Source organism: Giraffa tippelskirchi, chromosome 12, assembly GCF_054371585.1.
Source record: "Giraffa tippelskirchi isolate mGirTip1 chromosome 12, T2T-mGirTip1v1.2.pri, whole genome shotgun sequence".
Taxonomy (NCBI): Eukaryota; Metazoa; Chordata; class Mammalia; order Artiodactyla; family Giraffidae; genus Giraffa; species Giraffa tippelskirchi.
The window spans coordinates 46,402,876-46,425,649 of record NC_137286.1 but is presented as its reverse complement, the minus strand read 5'-3'; the positions used below and the strand labels follow the sequence as shown (position 1 = coordinate 46,425,649).

At 45.4% G+C, this 22,774-nt stretch overlaps 1 protein-coding gene and 1 long non-coding RNA gene across 3 annotated transcripts in view; one reads left to right on the top strand and one right to left on the bottom strand.

The window, feature by feature from the left end:
- Positions 1-3,020: 3,020 nt before the first annotated feature.
- Positions 3,021-4,368, bottom strand: LOC145528536 (uncharacterized). The gene is made up of 2 exons (XR_014070490.1): positions 4,104-4,368; positions 3,021-3,227 (listed from the first exon to the last, which is right to left on the bottom strand). It is a non-coding gene; the product is annotated as an uncharacterized LOC145528536 (long non-coding RNA).
- A 272-nt stretch (positions 4,369-4,640) lies between these two features.
- Positions 4,641-22,774, top strand: part of ABHD2 (abhydrolase domain containing 2, acylglycerol lipase) — a 103,991-nt gene continuing 85,857 nt past the window's right edge. The window contains exons 1-2 of one of the 2 annotated variants that reach the window (XM_081547199.1): positions 4,641-4,748; positions 13,779-13,961. The gene's annotated coding sequence lies outside the window, so the exon portion shown is untranslated. The remainder of the gene's footprint in view (positions 4,749-13,778; positions 13,962-22,774) is intronic. The other variant, XM_081547198.1, reaches the window with a different exon arrangement.

Genomic DNA, 22,774 nt, shown 5'->3' with positions numbered 1-22,774 from the left:
AAGAGCCCATATGCCGTGGAGCAGCTAAGCCCACGCGACGCAACTACTGAGCCAGCATTCTAGAGCCCTTGAGCCACAACTATTGAGCCCACAAGCTGCAACTACTGAAGCCTGTGTGCCTAGAGCCTGTGCTCTGAAACAAGAGAAGCCACTGCAATGAGAAGCCTGCACACCACAACAAAGAGTAGCTCCTGCTTGCCGTAACTGGAGAAAGCCCTCATGCAGCAACAAAGACCCACGACAGCCAAAATAAGTAAATAAATCTTTTAAAAAATATCCTGTGATAAACCATAATGGAAAGGAAGATGAACCCCACCCCCACCCCCCGCCCCATAACTCAGTGCTCTGAACCCTCTCTGGTAAGGACAGCACAAGGGAAAAACTTCTCTCACCACGAGCAGGTGGTAGATATAACTGGTAAAAAAATATCCTGCATGCGTTAGGGTGATGGGTAAATGAGTACTCTCTGTACTTTCTGTCCAATTTTGCTGTGAAAACTATTTTTTAAAAGTGAAAACTATTTTTTAAAATAAAGTCTATTCGAGACTTCCCTTGTGGCCCAGTGGCTAAGATTTGACCTTCCTACTCAGGGAGTGTGGGTTCAATTCCTGGTCAGCGAGCTGGGATCTCACATGCTTGATGGCCAAAAAAACCAACAAACATAAAACAGAAGCAATATTGTAGCAAGTTCAGTAAAGACTTAAAGAAAAATAAAGTCTACTTAAAGTCAAATCCTGAATTCTGTGACCACTACTTTTGAGGGACAGAACTTGAAAAATGAATTAGCACTTAGAGAAATGTTCTTAAGTGAGTTGCTACAATAACTATGGCAGGAACTTCCCTAGCAGTCAAGTGGTTAAGACAGTTGGCTAATAAATAAATAAGGCACACATTTAAGAGCTAAATCTGTGGCAGGCACTGTTTGATGCACTTTACATCTATTAACTCGTTTGCTCCTCATAGCACCCCATGAAGGAAGCACAAATACCATCATCTGAATTTTATGGACAAAAAGTGGACACACAGAGGTTCAGAACTTGCCCAAGGTCACAAACCTGGGAAAGGAGGGGCCAGGATTCAAGTCCCAGCAGAATAGATGCCAAATCCCACTGCTCTCAATCATTCACTAAGGATACAGGATAATGAAAACGACAGACTGAGTGAATCACCGACTTTGCTATAAGAGAATAAATAGAGCTCACTACCTGCTCTGACCTCTGCTGCCTGATATCTCTCTGAAGACCTCAGCGACTTGGTCACAAATCATGCTGCGAGACCCCAGGTGAGTCTAGAGTCAGTTCTCCTTCAGTAAAGTGATGGAGCATTAGTCATTCCAGAATGTGAGTGGGTGCACATCCTCTCCCTAATTCCCTTTATAACAAGGCACTCGCATGCTTTCAGAAATGCATCTCATAGCCATGTGCTAACCAATAGTTATGGCAAACTAAGCCGTCCCAAATTCTCAATCCCAGCAAGCTACTAAACTTAAAGGCAAAACTGAGTCCATTCTCTTCCCCTAAATGGCCTCTCACAGAAAAGCTTTATAGAGGGAAATCATTTGATTCAACAGAATATGGCAAGAGCCAAAGCCGAGGAGAGGAAATGGAAACCAGAGACCAATAAGAAAACAGTCCTATGTGTTGCAAATGGTAATGGATCATTACTTAAACCAGCCAGAGCTGCAAAGGAAAAGATGGTCATGTCCTTGCCCTTGTTCTCCTCTGCCTGGGCTCATTCTGCACCTCCCTTGGAGCTTCGGTGACACAGTTGTGCTTTAGAATTCCTGAACTGGATGCACATCCCTTTCTGGAACTCTTGGCTGAAGCTTTGTTCCTGACCTGGGTGGAAAAATCCATTTGCACAACGATAAGTCTATCTGCAATCTACTCCCAACAGCTGCTATCTGTGGCTCTGAATCAAGCTGGAAAAGTCTTCCCGGATCTCGGGAGCCACTTCATGCCTTTCAGAGCCTGATAAGACATCTCAGTCTCCTTCAGCAAACACCAGCAGGAGCAAACCTGTTCCCCCAGCACACGTGCAGACATATGTATGGCCACCAAGCAGTACTATTTAAAGACACAACAACTGGAAAACTGTGGAACAGAACCAAGTGCACACACACACACGTGCGCATACACATGAACACACACACATATCCAACTGGCCACAGATCTAAAGCTCTTTTCTTGCAAGCACAAGCTTTTTAAAAAGTTTATTTTATTTTTAATTGGAGGATAATTGCTTTACAATATTGTGTTGGTTTCTCCCATATATAAACATGGGTCAGCCATAGGTATACATATGTCCCCTCCCTCTTGAACCTCCCTCCCACCTCCCACCCCATCCCACCCCTCTAGGCTGTCACAGAGCACTGGTTTGATCTCCCTGTGTCATACAGCAAATTCCCACTGGCTATCTGTTTTACATACGATAGTGTATATATTTCCATGCTACTCTCTCCCTCCTCTCCTCCCCACTACAAGTCTGTTCTCTATGTCTGCATATTTATTGCTAACCTGCAAATAAGTTCATCAGTATCAACTTTCTAGATTCCATATATATGTGTCAATATATGATATTTGTTTTTCTCTTTTGGACTTATTCACTCTGTATAATAGGCTCTACCCTATTACAGCCTCTAATGAGATTTATCCACCTCATTAGAACTGACTCTAATGTGCCCCTTTTTATGGCTGAGTAATATTCCATTGTAAATATGTACCATAGGTTCTTTATCCATTCATCTGTTGATGGACATCTAGGTTGCTGGAGGCACAAACAATTAATATAAAGAGTCAGAACTATGGGGGGGGGTCCCTCACTATAATCATTTGAATTTTTCTTTCCCAAAATATAAATAATATAGAGGAATAAATAAATGTTGAGGTTAAAAAATTTTTTTAGGTAACATGACAACAGAATGAAAAATAGAGCATCAGTGAAGGATTCTTTCTCTTCCTTCAACCTAGAATACCATGGGTGTGAGTTCTCTTAAAGGCAGACCCAAAGATCTGGGGCTAACTTCAGGCTTGAAGGTTTATTTCTGTTCACATTTTAGGACTTCCACACCTTCAGAATAGGCAAGGGGCTTCAGGAGTTCCTGACAGATTTTACGCAGCAGTTTTGGGTCCAGTGCTGATTAGCCTTCAAAAGGATGAAACATGAGCCACTGCACACTTGGATGAGTGAATAGGAAAAACGAAGCTCCATTTTTCCTTGTCATAATCCTGAAATGTGTTGGAAAAAATTTAACACTGATACAAGTACTGCTTCCCATCTCTGGCTAAATCACCATTCCCATCTCATCCTGCGCTCTTTCTTCCAGCCCTATGGTGCCTTGGTAGGGTGGCCCTGTCTGCCCTAGAGCAGTTGCCTTTCAAGTCAGTCAGGGGTTCTATTCTTGGTAAAAGCACATGCCAATGCAAAAGCAGTTTCAGACTCATAGAATGTTAGAACTGGTCCTAATTCTATAGACCAATGTGTCAGTGAGTGGGGAACTAGTCTTGCCTGAATGCCTGCCTGCTCAGTGCCAGGCACTGTTAGTATTTTGTTGTTGAAGTTTAGTCACTAACTCAAATACGAATCTTCTGCAATCCCTGGTCAGTAGCCCTCCAGGTTCCTTTGTCCATGGATTTCCCTGTCAAGAATACTGGAGTGGGTTGCCATTTCCTTCTCCAGGGGATCTTCCTGACTCAGGGATCAAATCCGCATCTCCTGTGTTGGCAGGCAAATTCTTTACCACTGAGCCACCAGGGAAGCCCAGGGGGTGGGGGGCGTGGTGAGTTATTAAATCTTCTCATCAACTACTGTTCATCTCAGTTGCCAAAGCAAAAAATCTGGACCTAAGCAGAAAGGTTAAATGACTTGCTCAAGACCATGTAACCTGTAATGCCAACAGAGTTCTAGTTATGATTCCAAAGGCCACATTCTTCCAGGCTGCCTCCAACTGGGCGAGGGTCCCCTTAAGGACAGAAAGAACAGTGGGACAATAACTCAGATCCACACTGCCCCGCAAGTCCCCATCACACTTCCCTAGCTAGAAGAGGCCAGAGACGGCTGCCTCCTCATCCTTTCCTCCCCCTGCTGCTCGGTGACTCACTAACCTGCCTCCTTTCTCGTGGGACACAACCCCAAATTTTGCCCTGGTGTCCTGGACTACAGGCGAGTCCACTGGTCGGCCTGAAGCCTTCACACCCGATAGCTGAACTACCTGCCTGCCTTCCTCCTCCCAAACCCAGACGACACTTGACTCTACCCCTCCCGGCAAGCCAGCTTGTGGTCACAATTGCCTCCCTGTTTGCACCCCGCCTCCATCAGCATCAAACGAGACCCATCTTTTAGCCCTCCTCTCTTTTCCCTGCCCCCTCCGCGCTGGCTTTATCCTATAGTTCCTTGGTGCTAAAGACGTCAAAAATAACCAATTGTCGTGGAGTTCTTCGCTAAGGGCTCCGCCTCCGCTCTGAGGAGCAGGTCCGCTGACCAATGGGCTGCCCTCCGAGTGCAATGAGAGCGCGGGGCTAGCAGAGCAGCCGCTGAGCTGCCCAATGAACAGGCGAGTTTCCGCGGTTAGGGGCGTGGCAGAAGCGGTCGTCAGGGGCGTGGCGGCAGTTGCTTGGGCGGGGCCGGTAGCCGCGGGAGCTGCACTGGCCAGGGGTTCCGGCTGCATTTTCATGACCGCCGGCGGCAGCCGCGGAGCTGCGGGAGCGCGACCGAGGACGAGCTGGGCCGCTGTAGTCAACCAAGCGCAGGTAAAGCCACGGCCGAGCGAACTCCGCTGAGCCGCGATCGAGCCCGCGATCAGTTGAGTCAAACCTCTGAACCTCGAGATCCCTTGTCCTGGCTCGGCCCATCGCGCAGCTGCCTGAGAGCCCCGGATCCTCAGGGGGCCTGTCACCTGGCGCTGCGGGGGTCCCCAGGGCCAGCGGGGAGGGAGGCAGCCTGGATCACATAGGGTGGGATACGCCTTCCTGAAAGCCCTTTGTCCCTTGCAGCTTCAGATACCGAGGTTGGGGACATCCCCGACTGCGGCCTCCCCACTGGCCATTGGTCCATCAGTGCGCACTTGGGGGGTCTGGCGAGGGGGTTCTGCCAGGCTTGGTGATGGAGATCTGGGATCCGCATCTGTAAGGAGAGGGCCGAGGAATCTGAATACAGCCCCGAATATCCGAAGAGTCTCTGCGATTTGGGGCTCCAGGGGCACACACAGGACTGATGGATTCAAGTTGTAAGGAGACAGCTTTTGACCCACTTGGAGACGCACTTACTGAGCTCGGCTCCTTGACAGGCACTGTTCTAGGCGCTTCGTGGTCTTTCCCCACAGTGAGAGCTGTCCAGCAGCACAGGCCCTGCTAGGCGGGGCAGCCAGCATCTTGACCTTGGAAGTGACCAGGCAGAGGCCAAGTGACAGCCACCTGCCAGGGATGCTTAGACAGGACTCGCAAGGGAGGACTGCGCGACCGACCTGCAAAGGCCCTTCTTCATGCACAGATGCACTCTGACTTTGAAGGCCTCCCTCCAGAAGAATACTGCTGGGGGCTCGCTAGTTTGAAAGTGGGTGTTGAATTCATTCCTAATGAACTGGTGGTCTCACTCTCAGGAGTGGATGTTAGCAGAGAGAACAGACCATAGCCAGAAGATAAGGTTTGTTTAGACATCACGAAACTCCTTCCTTTGAACTCTCTTAATCTTCCCAATTCCTCTCTGGTTGCTTCACTTCCAGTGTGTCAGTTTCACCTGCATTCCAGTAACAGGATCCAAAGGCAGGCTCCAAGATCGGATTCCTGAGAGATGCCTGGGGGTGGGAGGGACTGTACGTTTAGTAGAGTTAATGTGATCTGGCCCAGAGCTTTTCAAGGGCCATTTCATTGCAACCACACACAGCAGAGTCCAGAAGAGAAACCATACAGCCTCCCTTTCACTACCCTCTTTCGCTTGCCTGAATGGAGAGGACATAATAATCTTCTGAAGGTCAGGAGACAGAGGAGGAACCTTAATAGCAAGTGTGCTGCCTATTTTAGGGTGAATTTGCCTTTGAATAACCAGTCAGAAAGCAGACCGGTCCATACACTGCTGATTGTCAGCATGGACTTGTGGAATTTTAGAGCTGAAGACAGCTTAGGTAGAGCTCATCTAATCAACCTTCCCAATGCACAGGTGAGGGAACGAAAGCCTGGGGAGGTCACAGGACTGACTGGTAATCACAGAACCATGACTAAAGGTTGATCTGTTGACCCTGGGTCTAGCCAGTGCATGACTTGTATTTCACTCCTAGCTACTTTTCTCACTCTTACGAGTTAAAATTCTAGCGGGGGTACAGAGACGTTAAGGACACGGATTTTGAGGCCAGGGTGCCTGGATTTGAACCCTAGCCTTGCTTTTTACTGGCTGTCACCTTGGGCAAGTCACTTAACCTCTCTGTGCCTCTGTTTGTTGTTCACTCCACTCTCTGTGACCTCACAAACTGTAGCGTGCCAGGCTCCTCTGTCCACAGAATTTTCCAGGCAAGAATACCAGAGTGGGTTGTTGCCGTTTTTTTCTCCAGGGGATTTTCTCAAACTAGGGATTGAACCCACATCTCCTGCTTTAGCAGGTGATCCACCAGGGAAGCCCATGCCTCTGCTTGTTCACCTCTGAAACAAGAAAAATAATGGTACTTAGATTAGAGGTTGTTTTGAGGTTTTGATATCAGAAGCAGTTAGAGCAGTGCCTGGCACACAATAAGCATTATGGATTTGCTAAATATGGTCTTCTGTTGCCTTTTTAATCCTTATTTTCTTCGTACTTACCCCCCAGTATTTTCTATCAGGAACTGATTTTTTTCCCTGCCTCCACTCCTCCAGTTCATGAAACATATTCCAGATTTCACTGTAGCACGGATGTCTGTGGGGTTTTCCAAGTCACATCACATTTTATTTCTTATTTATTGCTTATTTTTCTGTCTTTTATTGAATCAGGTAATTCATCGTCTCTGTTAGTCCTCTCCTTATAATTATACTCTTTTTTAGACTCCAAATCTCGTTCTCTTTAAAAGAGGGAGAAAACCCCCCCCAAAGTGATAAACAAAGTCCCTGATGATACCAGTCTCCACAGCATTCTTCCAAACATCTCTCCCCTCTGCTCAGCCCTCCATCCCAGTTGTCAGTGTGATGCAGCACGATTATAAATGGGTGAACATTTTTAGATTAAGATTTCATGAGCCACGGTATTAAGTGCTTTTCGGAAGTTCAGGGATCGTGTGTCAAACGCATTTAAGTAAGTTACTTAGTCATGGGAGCAGAGAGAGCACCAGCAGCGCCTGCCTTCCCTGGCAGAAGCACAAGTGTATGACTGATTCTTGCTGGTAATCTAGCTCTTTCACTAATTTCACTGCTTTTTTCCTGTTCTTTTCTTGAGCTTGAAATAAACCAGATGGCATGTGCAGTGGAACGGTTCTTTTCCTCTTGTTTTGGTTGGGGAAATTCCCTTTCTTTCTCTTATGCTTTCACCTTCACTTCCTTTATCACCTTCACAGGTCTGATAACTATCTACTCTCAATCTGCCAGCCAGTTCCCTTTTCATCAGAAGATAAACTGTCATCTTTATTTCTTGCAGGAATCTGGTCACTTTTGGTTTTTCCCTTCTCTGTTTTCACATGTTTTCTAGAATGAACCAAAGATGATCACTGTTCATTGACTGGCACCTTCCTAATAGTTGATTCTGAGTTTGGGTTCTTGTTTGTGTTATTTTGTTTAAGACATTCTAGACCTCAGCCATCTTAGAATAATTGTTGTAGTTTCTTTGTGTATTACTATGGGCCCTTTTCTCTCTTGCTTTCTTTTCTCATAACAGCTGTGTGAAAGGGCTTCTCATTTGCTGTTGTTTCTTGTGTGTGTGTGTGTGAGTTTCTGGGTCATGTCCAACTCTGTGACCCCATGGGCTATAGCCCTCCAGTCTCCTCTGCCCATGGATTCTCCAGGCAAGAATACTGGAGAGGGTTGCCATTCCCTTCTTCCATTTCTGCTTTTTTCCTGGGAATCTCTGGCAGGGACCATGGAGAGTATAGTGGTTCCCCACTACCCTTGTCCCAAGCTCCTGTCCACACGTCAAAATAATTTCTTTGGTTCTAGGGAAGACCGTGGTGAAGTCTGTCTTATTCTTTGCCTGAAACCTGGCTCTTTGAAAAGCCCTAGGAGAGAGAGAGAGCCTTCTAATACAATGGAATTCGTGTGGCAGAATTTCTGCTACAACCTACTGCTTACAACAGTCTGATTTTTTTTTTTTTTTTGCAGTGTGGGTTTTGAGTACTTTTTGACCAATTTAAGAGTATAGATGACTGGGGCAAGGGGTGTTTCAGCCTTCCTGTATCATCTTGGGCTACACTGTCCCTAGGAACAGAGCACAGGGAGTTCAGGCCACCCCTTCATGTGCTCTGGCATGAGGATTTCATAGCGGCTCTGCATGTTGTAACCTTTTTGGCTGGTGCTTGATGTTTTTTAACCCACAAGCTGCTATTTCTGTACTGATACCCTGCAGGTGCTGACATCTCCCTTCAGGATCATTTTCCTATCTGCACGTTTGTTTTTGTGGTCTTGGTTCCAAGGCATCGTGTTTTTGGATTATACGTTTTCTATTTATAAAAGGGCTGGTGTGGACAGGCCACTAGACCTGTTGTTACCCATGAGGCTGGCGCACTGGACCCAGCTGGGTGCAGGGCATATGACCCAAGGACCTGTTTTCTGATCTTTTGAGGTAGTTAAGTAACAGCCAGGTAAAGAGATTATTAGAGAATTAGAACTGATACCCTTGGGTTTGCCTGGTTTCTGGTTTTCTTTTGTTTTCTTTTAAGCGGAGGTTCATTAAGTTCAACAAACTGAGCATCTGGTGTGTGCCGGGAGGACAGCTGTTCAGATTAACAAGGGTGTTTGGTTTTGCTGCAGAAAGACTATTCTGTTTTACTATTATTATTTTAAAATTTCAGTGTTTTTAATGCAAAAAAAAAATTTAGTAGGTAACGCATCTACATGATGAAAGGAAACATTCGAAAGGCACAAAAGTGAGGTAGGAACTGCATCTCTGTCCATCCCTGACTGCTGCCACCTTGTTTTATTCCTTACAGGCACCACTGTTACTGATTTTTTCATCCTCCAGAGATGTTCCAGGCACAGCCAAGATATTTTATAACATCTATCAGCAAATCCATTATGATTATCTTTCCCTTTTACACAAATGGTAGCAGATGATACATGGTATTTGGAACTCTGCCTTTTTCCACTTAGTGTTTCTTCGCAGTATGGGAAGAGCTTCAGTATCCTTTTTCACAAAGGTGATCTATTTTAAATATTCGATTCTGTTTCCAAGGCTGCTAAGAACTAGTCTTATTTAGGCAACAGCTTCATATGGAGATTGTAAGGCATTTCTGTGGGTGTTTGAGGGCAAATATTTTTCTCCTCTATGTCCTATAGCTCTGAGCCTTAGAGGAGGCTAGGTGAGGGGGAGGGCCTCTCCTGAAGGTCCTCCTATGAAGGGAGAGTGGGGACACTGAAAAATGAGCGTTGGACCTCAGGCCCTTGGCCTGCCCTCTGGGCAGAATATGCCGAAATCACCTGGGAAAACTTGCTGTGCTTTCTCTGGTCTCCAGGGAAAGCTCTAGGCCATCTTGATCCACCTTTCAGCGTCTCTACCACATCTAATCCCATCTCCTACACCCCAGCCCCAGCTCTGTGTCAGCCTTCAGGCATCAGAAGGGGATCCTTGTCCTGCTTGACACAACTTCCTGTTTGGTCGGCTTTGTTAAGCCCCGCCCCTTCCTTTCTCTCACTCCAGGAAAAGCTAGCTCTCACACCTATGCCCCTGTGAAGCATCCTTCCCAAACAATATTTGGGAATATAATTTTTTTCTCTCCTCAGAAGTCTTTCTGATTCTCCATATCACTTTGTCATCTCCGAGGCCTCTGAGACTCACATGACCTTGCTAGGCTCTTGATGATTACTCTAAAGAGAGTTTAGGGGGTCTTTGTGTTTGAATTGTCTCTGGCTGCAATTATGTTTTTATAACCACACTGATTTAAACATGGTCTTATGGTCCTCAGTGGCTTCCATCTTGCCTGCTGCTTTATTTTTCACTTTTCTTTAAAATGTGCCTTAATCTTCATCTTGTTTTTATTTTCCTCTGAATCTAATTTAGAGTCACCTTGACCCTGCTTTGAATCTTCATAATGTCAGTCAGCCAGTCTAATGGAGAATCGTTGCATTCTGATCTTTGCTCCTTGCTAGGTGTCCACATTATCAATCAGTTGTGCCATAGCTGCTGTGTGTAATATAAGAGGGGGTGATGTTATCAGTCAGCCTCTGGAGGTAGAAGAGTTAGAAGCTTTGAAAAACCACCCCATTTCTGCATAGTCACGCTAGGCATGTATTTGTGTACCGTTTACTTAGTCATGTCAGTGAGAGCAGTTAAAAAAAATCAGGAAGTCCAGCACAGGATTGCCAAATTTTGTTTTTCAAATAGGGAAATAAAATAGCTCTGTAATCTTCCATCATCACCATCATTTAAGAAAAGACATTTTAACACCAAACACGGGGGAAGGTCCACCTCCTAGAATAAAGAGCTGCCTTCTAAACAGAACATATTTAGATTGATTAAAAAGATGGAGGGCTTCCCTGGTGGCCTACTGGATAAGAATCCGTCTGCCAGTGCAGGGGTGTTTGTTAGTCACTCCATCATGTCCAACTCTTTGCGACCCCATGGACTGTAGTCCACCAGGCTTCTCTGTCCATGGGATTCTCCCGGCGAGAATACTGGAGTGGGCTGCCATTTCCTCCTCCAAGGGATCTTCCCGACCCAGGGATAGAACTTGGGTCTCCTGCACTGCAGGTAGATTCTTTACCATCTGAGCCACCAGGAAAGCCAGTACAGGGGACACGGGTTCAATCTCTGATCCCGGAAGATCCCAGATGTCGTAGGGCAACTAAGCCCGTGAGCCACCGTGAGAGAAGCCACCACAGGAAGAAGCCCGAGCACCCCTAGAGAGTAGCCTGCGTACAGCAACAAAGACCCAGTGCAGCCAGAAGTTTAAATACATAATTTTTTGAAACAGTTTTGCTAATGGAAATTGAATCATGGCATTTGAGAGGGTCTGAAGTAGAGGATTCTATTCAAGGAAGGTTCCACCTTTTCAGTTTCCTTAAACAGTGCCAGCTTTTCTTCTGCTGGGAAACCAGGCCATTCACTTAAGCTAATCTAGCCGTGGCATCACCTGGTGCAGTTTTGTGCCCAGTTTCTTTTAGGGGATACAGACCACACAATGTCAATATGCAGTGGTGCTGTCAGAGTGATGTGAGCTGACGATGGGAGTTGGGTACGTTCATGTCTAAAATGACATGTTGGAACTTCCCTGGTAGTTCACTGGTTAGGGCTCTGTGCTCCCACTGCCAAGGGCCTGGTTCAGTCCCTCGTTGGAGAACTAAGATCCTGCAAGCTGTGGCAAAAAACAAAAACAAAAACAAAACACAGTAATAAAGTGCCATGTTGTAGTTCTTAAGGATGAGGCGTGGGGGAAGCCAGGGTGGGACCTCCACAGCTTGGAATGAGGCCCTTTGATGTGATGTGCTTATACATCAGTCTTTTGAAGCGTATGTTTACACGTATTAAATTCTTGATGTAATATGTCAGGGGGTGGCTCATATTGTTTCTGAGATGCAATGTGTCTTCTCATTTGAGTCCCCATGGCACCCTCTGCTCTCCTCCAGCAGTCAGTACCACGACATTCCTTCTGGGTTACAGATGTTTCCCAATCCAAGACCAAGGGTATGTCCTTGAGTTTCTTTGAGTTCTCCTTAAATTAAGAACACTCAGACTTTTAAAGTTCATGTTAATGATAATTGGCAATATTTTAAAGGTATGCCTGGATCACTGGGATGACCTAATTATATATATTAGGGTCCAGCCAGGCTGCCTCAGTGCCTCTTATAATTTTTTAAGAATTTTTTTAAATTTCTATTTTTATTTATTTATTTGGCTGCACCAGGTCTTAATTGGACTCTTAACCACTGGACCTGGAGAAGGAAATGGCAACCCAACCTAGTATTCTTGCCTGGAGAATCCCATGGGCAGAGGAGCCTGGCAGACTACAGTCCATGGGGCCGCAGGAGTCGGACACGACTTAGCAACTAAACAACCAAACAACCAAAGTCAACCACTGGACCACCGGAAGGTCCCTCAGTGCCCTTCATTTGTGTGTAAATTTCTGATATGTTAGAGCCAGGTTAACCTGGTATGAGAAAAACACAGAGATAGATTTAGTGTGGAGAAGAGATAGCATCAGGTGAAGCCAAGTGTGCAAATGAAGGCTGAAACAGGGGTTCCAGCAGAGGAAAGTGGTGTAATCAAGTGTAGTCAACCTGAATTATACTCTTTGCGTAATTTTATTTGTATTTATTTGTACATTCATTTTAGTCTCCATAATTGGAAAAGTGCTAAGGTAAATTTATGTCTGGTTTATGTTTATACATTTTAAGAAATAGTATAGGAAATAATAATTGACTAAAAGTAATTCAATGTAAAGACTTCCCTGGTGGTCCAGTAATTAAAACTCTGGGCTCCCAAGACACAGGGTGTGAGTTCCATCCTTGGTGGAGGAACTAAGATCCCACATGCCACTCAGTGTGTCCAATAAATACGTAAATTAGAGCTCCTTTCTTCTGGGGTCCCTGCATTTAAAAAAGAAAAAAAAGCAATTTAATGTAAGAATCGAATAAAAGGCAGGACTACTTTTTTTTCCCATAGAGGGCGCCACCTGGCCCCTGAGTTTGAAAGACTCCAGTGGGAATCTAACCTCATGACAGAGGTTTCCAGTCATGTTTGTGTCATGCATGGCTCCTTTCCACGTGTTTTTGTTGAACACTTTAGAAATATCCTTTGAGTCTGTTCCTTGCTTTGTTCACTTAACGAGGAGCAATGTGTTTTAGCAAATCTCTGCATGTATTGTTTGGCATCCTGTTAACTTTTCTCCAGTATCCAGCTATGACATTAGTGCTCTCAAAAAATTCAGGAAAACACAGTATTCCCAGGATGATGTGATTGCACTGAAGTCTTTTTTTTTGGCCACACCACAGAGCATGTGGGATCTTAGTTCCCCAACCAGGGATCAAACCCTCACCCCTGCCTTCAAAGCTTGGAGTGTTAACAACTGGATCTTCAGGGGAGTCCCTGCTCTGGCGTCTTTCAATAAACATTTACTGAGCCCTCTCTTTGGTGGGCCTCTACCATCCAGGCTCCTCTCTGGGGACTGGACACCCTCTTTCCCACTGTTGGCCCCTTGTTTGGCCCAGAGGTGGATTTCCATGAGTGCTTGCTGAGCTTCCAACCCCTCCCAGCTATAGCTCACTGTGTGGCCTGGACTGTAGACTTCAGCTTCTCAGATTCCGAATGCTGCTGCTGCTGCTGCTGCTAAGTCGCTTCAGTCGTGTCCGACTCTGTGCGACCCCATAGACGGCAGCCCACCAGGCTCCGCCGTCCCTGGGATTCTCCGGGCAAGAATACTGGAGTGGGGTGCCATTGCCTTCTCCGCAGATTCCGAATACCCAGCTGCAATTCCCATTTCTATTCGGATCATGTAAATAAAGTGCTCGCTCACTCTTGTCAATGGCATTGAAAAATGTGCCCTTCTAAATAGTAAGATGATGGAAAATGCCAAGGAGATGATAGTCAAGCATACTTTTTTCCCAATTTAGAAAACTCAGTCCCTTTCACTTGGTCTGTCATTAATGTCACCCATCACTCTATTTATTGCCTCTACATAGAAAGCTTGATGTTACCCTGAAATTGCGAGAGAAATCTTGACTTTGCCACCAAAGAGGCTGTGAGGGGAATGCAGATTTCGAGAAGGCCCACTTTGAATGGGAGAGGACGTGCAGAGCTGCTGTCAGTGGAGCCAAAGGGATCAGGACCCATCCAGCTCTGTGAAGGCTCTCCAAGACAGACAGGTGGCTTGTTTCTCTGTATTCCTAGAGCCCTTCCCAGGCCTGGCCCAGGGTGGGTCTCCTGGCCTCAGACTCCTCCCTGGCATTAGTAATAACTCACAGCACTGTCGTAAGTACCGAGTGAGGTAATGTCTGAGGACGCACTCTGCAAACAATAAATTCCATATAGGTCTCCACTGTCGACACCGGTGCACTTTGTGACTTGTTTGAGGATTAAGCAATGTAATGTATTAATATTTAGCTCACAAGTGTTTGATTAACTGTAGAGCTACACAAATAGGAATTTTGTCTTCATCTGGTTCTGCTCCTTCCTTTTGAAGAGACAGTGACTTGTTAGTTAGAATTAGCCAGAGAGCACTTACTGGATTTCAGGATAAGGGTCTTTGACCCCTAATCTGTGAATCATAAACTTTATAAATTCTCTGGGGGAGCTGATAGACAAGCTGCTGGTCAGGAATGGCTACGGGAATGTGTAGAATGTCTGTGATCTACTCATCACCTATGTGAGATGGTTAAATTGGGGTTGCTGGTGATCGCTCACAAGCAAGTTCAGGACCTGGACTAATCAGGCTTGAAGAGACCCACACTTTGGGCTCTGCCCTGGGACCCTCTAGTCCAGTTGGATAAATCAATTCCCTCTTGCCACATCTGGTGGACACACCATTGCCAAGTCATCATGTTTGCATCTAACATTTTTATGGTAACAGCAGGACACTCTGTCCTCCCCATTTTAATGGGTAAGGAAACTGAGGTGCAAAGAGGTAAAGAAGCTTGCCCAAAGTCATACAACCAGTTAGTGCTAAGTGTGATTCTGGCCAGATCTGTCTGCCCCCAAAGCCTGTCACCATACTGTGAGCAGCCTTACTACCCCACCACCCCTGCACACCTATGGGGAGCATCTCCATGAAGCAGAAATCTTTTAACAAGACTTGTTCTGACCTATTGATACAAACCTGTTCCAAATGCCACAGATGTTTAAGGAAGGATTTTTCCATTTTTCTTAGATACTAAAAATGATCTTGGGGACTTCCCTGGTGGTCCAGCGGTTAAGACCATGCACTCCTAATGCAGGGGGCACTGGTTCGATCCCTGGTCAGAGAACTAAGATCCCCCCGCATGCCATAGAGAACAGCCTAAAAAAAAAAGATCCCTATTTTTTTTTAATTCCATTAACCTCTCAATCTAGGTTAACCTCAGGATTAATTGTATTCAGATTTAAATTTTCTAGCTCAGATAAGCTCATGTCAGTTTGCAAAAGACATAGACAGTTTTGTTGCATTGGATGTTTTGGAGTAAGAAACAGGAGCCGTGAGTCTTCTAATAGTATTTCAGTATTTATCTGAATGCCAACAATTAATGGGTAGTTTTCTGCCTACCGTCTCTTTGGGCATCTTTCCTTTCTTCTACTACATAGAACAGCGTGTGTGTTTGTTTGCTTTTTGCTTTGAAATCTCTTTTTTTCCTTATTTATGAGCAGTTTCTGAAGTAGATTTAAAATTCTCTGAACCTTTAGATAAACAGGGGGAAACGTAAAGAGAAGCATGGCATGGACGTTAGCTTGTCTGAATGACAGAAAATGGAACACTTTCACTTAAATGGATAGTTATTTGCCTGAACTTCAAGATGTTCTTTCAAATATCCAAAAGCTACTGATAGCCCACGTCACACTGGGCTTTTTCTCTTGACCCACTGTAGCATGGCATGCGTGCGTGTGTGCCCAGCAGTGAAGTTGTGTCTGACTCTTTGCGACCCCATGGACTGTAGCCCACCAGGCTTCTCTGTCCATGGGATTTCCCAGGCAAAAACACTGGAGTAGGTTGCTACTCACTTTTCCAGGGGATCTTCCCCACCCAGGGATGGAATCCATGTCTCTTGCATTGCAGCAGATTCTTTACCACTGAGCCACCAGGGAAGCCCCTGTGGTATGGAAGTTACTCATACTGGCCTATACCTCTCAACCTAATGTAATAATCTCATGGAAAAATTTTGCTCAAGGATCAGAAAGGTGATGCGTTAGCGCTTTTCCCCAGGCTCAATCCATCAATAAATATTTACAGAGTGCTGCCCGCTCCCCGCTCCCCCTGCCTCGTGCTCCACACTCTGAATTGAAACTTGTATAGAATTGTACACTGAGGATTGAACTAGCAGGGCATGGACCGGAATCCCCAGCAGAGATCAAAGGGACATGAATCATCATTTTTATGTGGCAATGAGCCTTGCTGATTTTCTAGTTATGAAAGAGTATCTGCAAAACACGAAGGTAGGAAACAGGACGATTTTGAGGGCCTGGAGGGGATGGTCCTCAACTGAAGACTCCTGTACACTTCAGCAGATTGTCTAAAAACTACTGCGATGTCATGGTAGCTTGGGGCGATGTTCACGAGGTGAATCACAGTGCTTGTCCAACATCCTACGGGTCGGGTTACACCCAGCCAAACAAGGGCTTCTCAGTACCAAGGCACATCCCATTAGGGGTGGAATTCCCCCTGGAAGTAAAGCCCTGAAGCTTCTTCCACAGTGACCCACTCCCACTGCTCCCAGACCCATTCCTCCTGCCCTGCCTGCCAATTTCCTGGCTGCCCAGCATCTTCAGGCCTTGGCTCCACTCCTGAGCCCAGCTTGAGGTCTGCACCCACCCCTCCTTTCCCTCTTTTCTGTTCCCTCCCTTCCCTAGATGGTTCTCTAGCCATCTGAGTCTACTTCCTCCTTCTTCTGGCCTCCTTTGAGTTCCTCCAGTATTCAGAGTTGGAACTTTAGGATTTCATTCTTCATTATACATGGGTTTGCACTGTTTGCTCATTGTTTCCTGGACGCCACGTATTGTACTTCTTTCATGGTCCCCATAGGGCTTAGAATGAAGCTGATGCCTTTGGTACCTGTGGGGAGCAGAGTGGAATGTCAGAAGTGGGGTGTAGATTTGCAAATAGCTCCCCCAGTGATACTGACGCACTTTGGGTGGCAGGGGTAGGGGTGGGGTGTTTGTCCCCTACTTTTACAAAGTGAAAAGTGAAATTTTTAGTCGTTCAGTCGTGTCTGACTCTTTGCGACCCCACGAACTGTAGCCTACCAGTCTCTTCTATCCATGGGATTTCTCAGACAGGAATACTGGAGTGGGTTGTCATTCCATTCTCCAGGAGGATCTTCCTGACTCAGGAATTGAAGCCTGGTCTCCTGCATTGCAGGCAGATTCTTTACCATCTGAGCCACCCAGGAAGCCCCTACTTTTACAAACCACTGCTTTATCCTTGAGGGTGCATCCAACTTACACAAGTAAATCAATTTGGGGGAAATGGGATCACTTTCCCAATAATGGAGAAACATTTCCCTCATTTCCAGTGAAATCTAACTTACCTTCCAGCAAACTAATGTTTGGCATCACGTAGGCACAGGGAAAGCCCGGCAGAGGACGACCCCCTGTAAACTGAGCTCGTGGCTGAGTCTCTGCTCCCTTGGAGGCTCACCTGCCTTGGGTGGAGGTGGAGATGGACTCAGATCAAATGCCTGCCTGAAACAGGCAAAATTTAAACAAAAACTGAAGGAGGAAGGCTGCTGGGTGACTAGGAATAACAATGGAGACTTGCCTTCGGGCTTTAAAGAAGCCAGAGGGATGGGATGGGGAGGGAGGTGGGTGGGGGGTCCAGGAAGGGGAACACATGTACACCCATGGCTGATTCATGTCAATGTATGGCAAAAACTATTACAATATTGTAAAGTAATTAGCCCCCAACTAAAATAAATTTATTAAAAAAAAAAAAAAAAAGAAGGCAGAGAACGCTCACTTCCTTAATGGGAGGACTGGGAGGAAAGTGCAGAACAACAGTGGGATGTTTGTGTTGGATGGACGAGGAGACAGGAACTTTTGAGGATGTGAACATCCTCCTGTTTCTGTTTAGCTAAGACCCCAAAATATATCAACCCAGAGAGCTGCCCTTTTCATGTCAGAGCCTCTGAATTTTTATTCTTCTAGATGTTCAGTGTCCTTGGTAGAAAGATCTGACGAAGTCAAGCTCAAGACTGCCTAGGGACCAACTCCCCTGGTCTTCATATGTTGAGAACTCCCTAGCTCTTTCTTTCTTTAAACAATTTTATTTATTTATTTTTGACTGTGCTGGCCCTTCCTTGTGTGGGCTTCTCTTTGTGGTGGCTTCTCTTGTTGCAGAGCACAGGCTCTAGGAGCATGGGCTTCAGTAGTTGTGGCTCACGGGTTTAGTTGCTGCACGGCATAAGAAATCTTCCCAGACCAGGGACTGAACCTGTATCCCCTACATTGGCAGGCGGATTCTTATCCACTGTGCCACCACGAAAGTCCTAGAGCTGTTTCTTTACATTTTTATAATCTTGAAATACGTAATAAGGCAGATTTCCTGGAAAAAGCTCTAAGCATTTTGTGAACTATATCTTGAGTATATCGGTATTTTATAATTACAAAGCATTTTCTTAACCAACATAATTTCACCAACTTCTTTCCCTCCATAGTCTGTAATGTAATCTCCCCTCCCCTACTTGATAGAACAAAAAGTGAACTTTTATGAAATGTAAGTAGTTCACTCAAAGTCACTTGGAACAACCTAAACTCAAACCCAAGGCCTATGACTCTAAAATCTATGTCATTTGAACTTGAATTTTAAAAAATGGACAGAGGTTCTGAATAGATGTTTTTCCAAAGAAGACATGCAGATGACCAACAAATACATGAAAAGACACTCAACACTGCTAATCATCAGATATATGCAAATCAGAATCCCAATGAGACATCTCCTCACACCTGTCAAAATGGCTGTTATCAAAAAGAGAACAAATAACTGTTGGTGAGAATGCAGAGAAAGGGGGATTCTCGTGCACTGTTGGTGGGAATGTAAACTGGTGCAGCCACTGTGGAAAACAGTTGGAGTTTCCTCAAAAAATTATAAATAGACCTACCACATAATCCAGCATTTCCATTTCTGGGTATATATCAGAGGAAAACAAAAACACTGGTTAGAAAAGATATATGCACCCTGATGTTCCTTGCAGTGTTATTTACAATTGGATTTCCCTGCTGGCTCAGTGGTAAGGAATCCAGCTGCCAACACAGGAGACTCGAGTTCAATCTCTGGGTCAAGAAGATCTCGTGGAAAAGAAAATGGCAAACCACTCCACTATTCTTGCCTGGAAAATCCCGTGGACAGAGGAGCCTGGCGGGTTACAGTCCATGGGATCACAAGAGTCAGACATGACTTAATGACTAAACAACAGAAATATGGATGCAATCTAAGTGCCCACCAATAGATGAATGGATTAAGAAGATATAGTATATATGCACAGTGGAATATTACTCAGCCATAATAAAGAATGAAATCTTGCCATTTGCAACAACGTGGATGGACCCAGAGGGTACTATGCTAAGTGAAATAAGTCAGACAAAAACAAACACTGTATGATTTCACTTATATGTGGAATCTAAAAAACAAAGCAAATGAAGAAACATAACAAAACAGAAACAGAGATAAAGAGAACGAACAGGTGGTTGCTAGAACGGAGGCGGGTGGAGGGAAGAAAGAAATAGGTGAGGGAGATTTAACAATACCACCTTCCAGTTGCAAAATAAATAAATCACTGATGTGAAATGTACAGTGTGGGGAACGTAGTGAATGTGTAATATATCATGTGGTGATATATCGTAACTAGATTTAAGGTGATCATTTTTTAAAAGTGTGGACAGATTGAATCACTTGGTTGTGTAACAGGAAGTGACATAGTGTTACAGGTCAATTTTACTTCAAGAACATATGGGCAAACTCATGGAAAAAGAGGTCAGATGTGTACTTACCAGAGGCAGGTGGCAGGAGGAGGGGAAATTGACTGAAGAAGGGCAAAAGGTACAAACAAAGGTCATAAGATTAAAAAGCACTAGGGCTGTGATATATAACATGATACATGAAAGTTGTTCGGAGAGTAATTCCTAGAAGTTCTCATCACAAAGAAAAAGATTTTTTTTTTCTATTTCTTAATTTTTGTTTTTGTATGAGGTGATGGAGCTTCACTGAACTTATTGCGATCATCATTTCACGATGTAAATCAAGTCATTATGCAGTACACCTTAAACGTATGCAGTGCTGTATATCCAATACATCTCAATAAAAGAAAGAATAAATAGAAGGAAAAAAAATCTTTTGTCATTTGATTATACCAGGGTGCCATTGCCTTCTCCTTTGATTATACCACAGGGGCTCTTAGGGTAAACTTCAAAATCCCCAGAGAGGGCAAGTGATCTACTCAGAGCTGCAAAGCACAGCCCATGCTCAGAGCAGGGAATAGCACCACATACCACTGAAAGTACGTCATATGGAGACGCCAGTGGGATGAGATCCCCTTCCTCTTCTGAGAGCCAGAATCCAGCACATCTGGGTCCTTCCACTTGAGCTGTGACCCGGATGCTGGGGACGAAGCTCTATTTAGCTCTCAGAAGCAGCAAAACTTATGGCAGAGGCTGGGTAGGGGCTCTCTGGAGGCTTGTGCAGCCCCAGAAGGGTGACTGTCTCAAGATACCCTGTCCTTCATTTTTAGCCTAAAGACCTGAGTGTGAGTCAGTCCTTCATATGGGTCTGCATTTAGCTGGTGGGTTTTGTCTTTAGGGACTTGGGCACTTATCTCTGTGGAATCCATGTGACCTTTAAGCTTACTGTTCCAAGCCTGCAGGAGATCCTGTGTCTAGTCCCAGAGCCCGAGGTATATATTAATAAAACAGAAGTAAGTAAAGCATGCCTTACATTGCATACTCTTGCCCCTAGAACCTTTTCTCCCTCTTGGAAGGACAGGGAGCCCAGAACATTTCCTGCTTTTTAGGCCAAGCCCTGAGGGGAGCTACTGTTCTCACTACTGGCAGAAGGCTGAGCACCAAAGAATTGATGCTTTCCAACTGTGGTGCTGGAGAAGACTCTTGAGAGTCCCTTGGACAGCAAGGAGATCAAACCAGTCAATCCTAAAGGAAATCAACCCTGAATATTCACTGGAATGACTGATGCTGAAGCTGAAGCACCAGTACTTTGGCCACCTGATGCAAAGAACTGACTCATTGGAAAAGACCCTGACGCTGGGAAAGATTGAAGGCAGGAGGAGAAGGGGCGACTGAGGCTGAGATGGTTGTACGGCATCACCGACTCAATGGACATGAGTTTGAGCAAACTCCGGGCGATGGTGAAGGACAGAGAAGCGTGGCGTGCTGCAGTCCTTGGACTTGCAAAGACTGAGCGACTGAACAACACCAATGGGCAGAATTCATCATCAGAGCCCAGGGCTGGGAGAGGCCAGGAGCCTCTCCCAGGATGAGCCCAGCCTGACCCCGTGGCCATGCGAGTGGGCGGAAGTGTCTCTCCCTAGGGGAGGGGCAAGCGGCTTGACCTGTGGGTTGGTTCTCCTCACAGATCTACCTCTTGCTGCCTGCGTGGGCACAGGCAAGCGTCAGGATTATAAAGGGCCGCATGTCGTGGTCATGCTCCTATTACAGCTTCAAAGTGTGTGTCTTAGCCAAGTACTGTGCACCAATCTGGCTCTGGGGCCCTTGGAACAGAATGCTCAGGAATGGGGACTCCCGATTATTTTTACTTTCTCATTAACTGAAGGTGGCTGTAAGAGCTTTGTATTGCAGGTCTGGGTGAAACTTTCTTCTCTGTTTTAGTGAGTTCCAAGGGGTCAATGATTCTTCTTCTTTTTCTTTTAATAAGTTAGAACCTAGAGTTTCTTTTTTAATAAATATTTATTTATTTGGCTGCATTGGGTCTTAGTTGCAGCACGAGGGATCTTTCTTTGGCAGCACACAGATACTCCAATTGCAGCATGCAGGTTTACTTGTTCCATAGCATGTGGGGTCTTAGTTCCGTGACCAGGGATCAAACCCACGTTCCCTGCATTGCAGGGGCAGATTCTTAACCACTGGATCACCAGGGAAGCCCCGGGGTCAGTCACTGTTCAGCCAAGGGCTGTGCCAGGCACTAGGTCTTGCCCTCCCACCCCATCCCTAGTTTCCTCCATCTAGAAGCTTGTTTGCTGGGTGGGATCTTTGCCGTTCCCATCACATGCCCTGGAAGTTTCTTCTGTTTAATAAATCTGGAGATGCCCTTGTCTTCAGTTGGACCTATCTCTTAAAAATTCCAGAGACTTCCCTGGTGGTCCAGTGGTTAAGACTTCACCCTCCAAAGCAGGGGTCGATCCCAGATCAGGGAGCTAAGATGCTACATGCTTCCTGGCCAAAATATAAAATAGAAACAGTGTTAACAACAAATTCAATAAAGACTTTAAAAATGGTTCACTTCAGAAAGGTCTTTAAAAAAATTCAAGTATACTAAGCAGTTGGGTTTGTTGGTTTCTGGTAAACTGAGATTTTCTTTTGATATTACAGGCTTTAATTACAGTATATGTTTTTTAAACAGTGTTTTTTTATTATTTATTTACTTAGGCTGCACTGGCTCCATGTTGCTGTGCATGGGCTTTCTCTAGTTGCAGTGTGAGGCTTCTCATTGCAGTGACTTCTCTTGTCACAGTCTCTAGGACTCTCGGGCTCTAGTAGTTACAGCACTTGGGCTTTAGTCGTTACGGCATATGGGCTTAGTTGCCCCATGGCATGAGGGATCTTCCTGGACCAGGGATTGAACCTGTGTCCCTTGCATTGGCAGACAGATTCGTAACCACTGGGCCACCAGAGACGTCCCACAGTGTATGTTTTTTAATACAATGTTGGAGTTACCAGATCTCTCCATTAAAATGCCTGTCGTATTAGAAAACTGTTGGATCTCCATAGGGGAAACACTTGGCTTAAAATTTTGGGTTTGTCCTCAGGT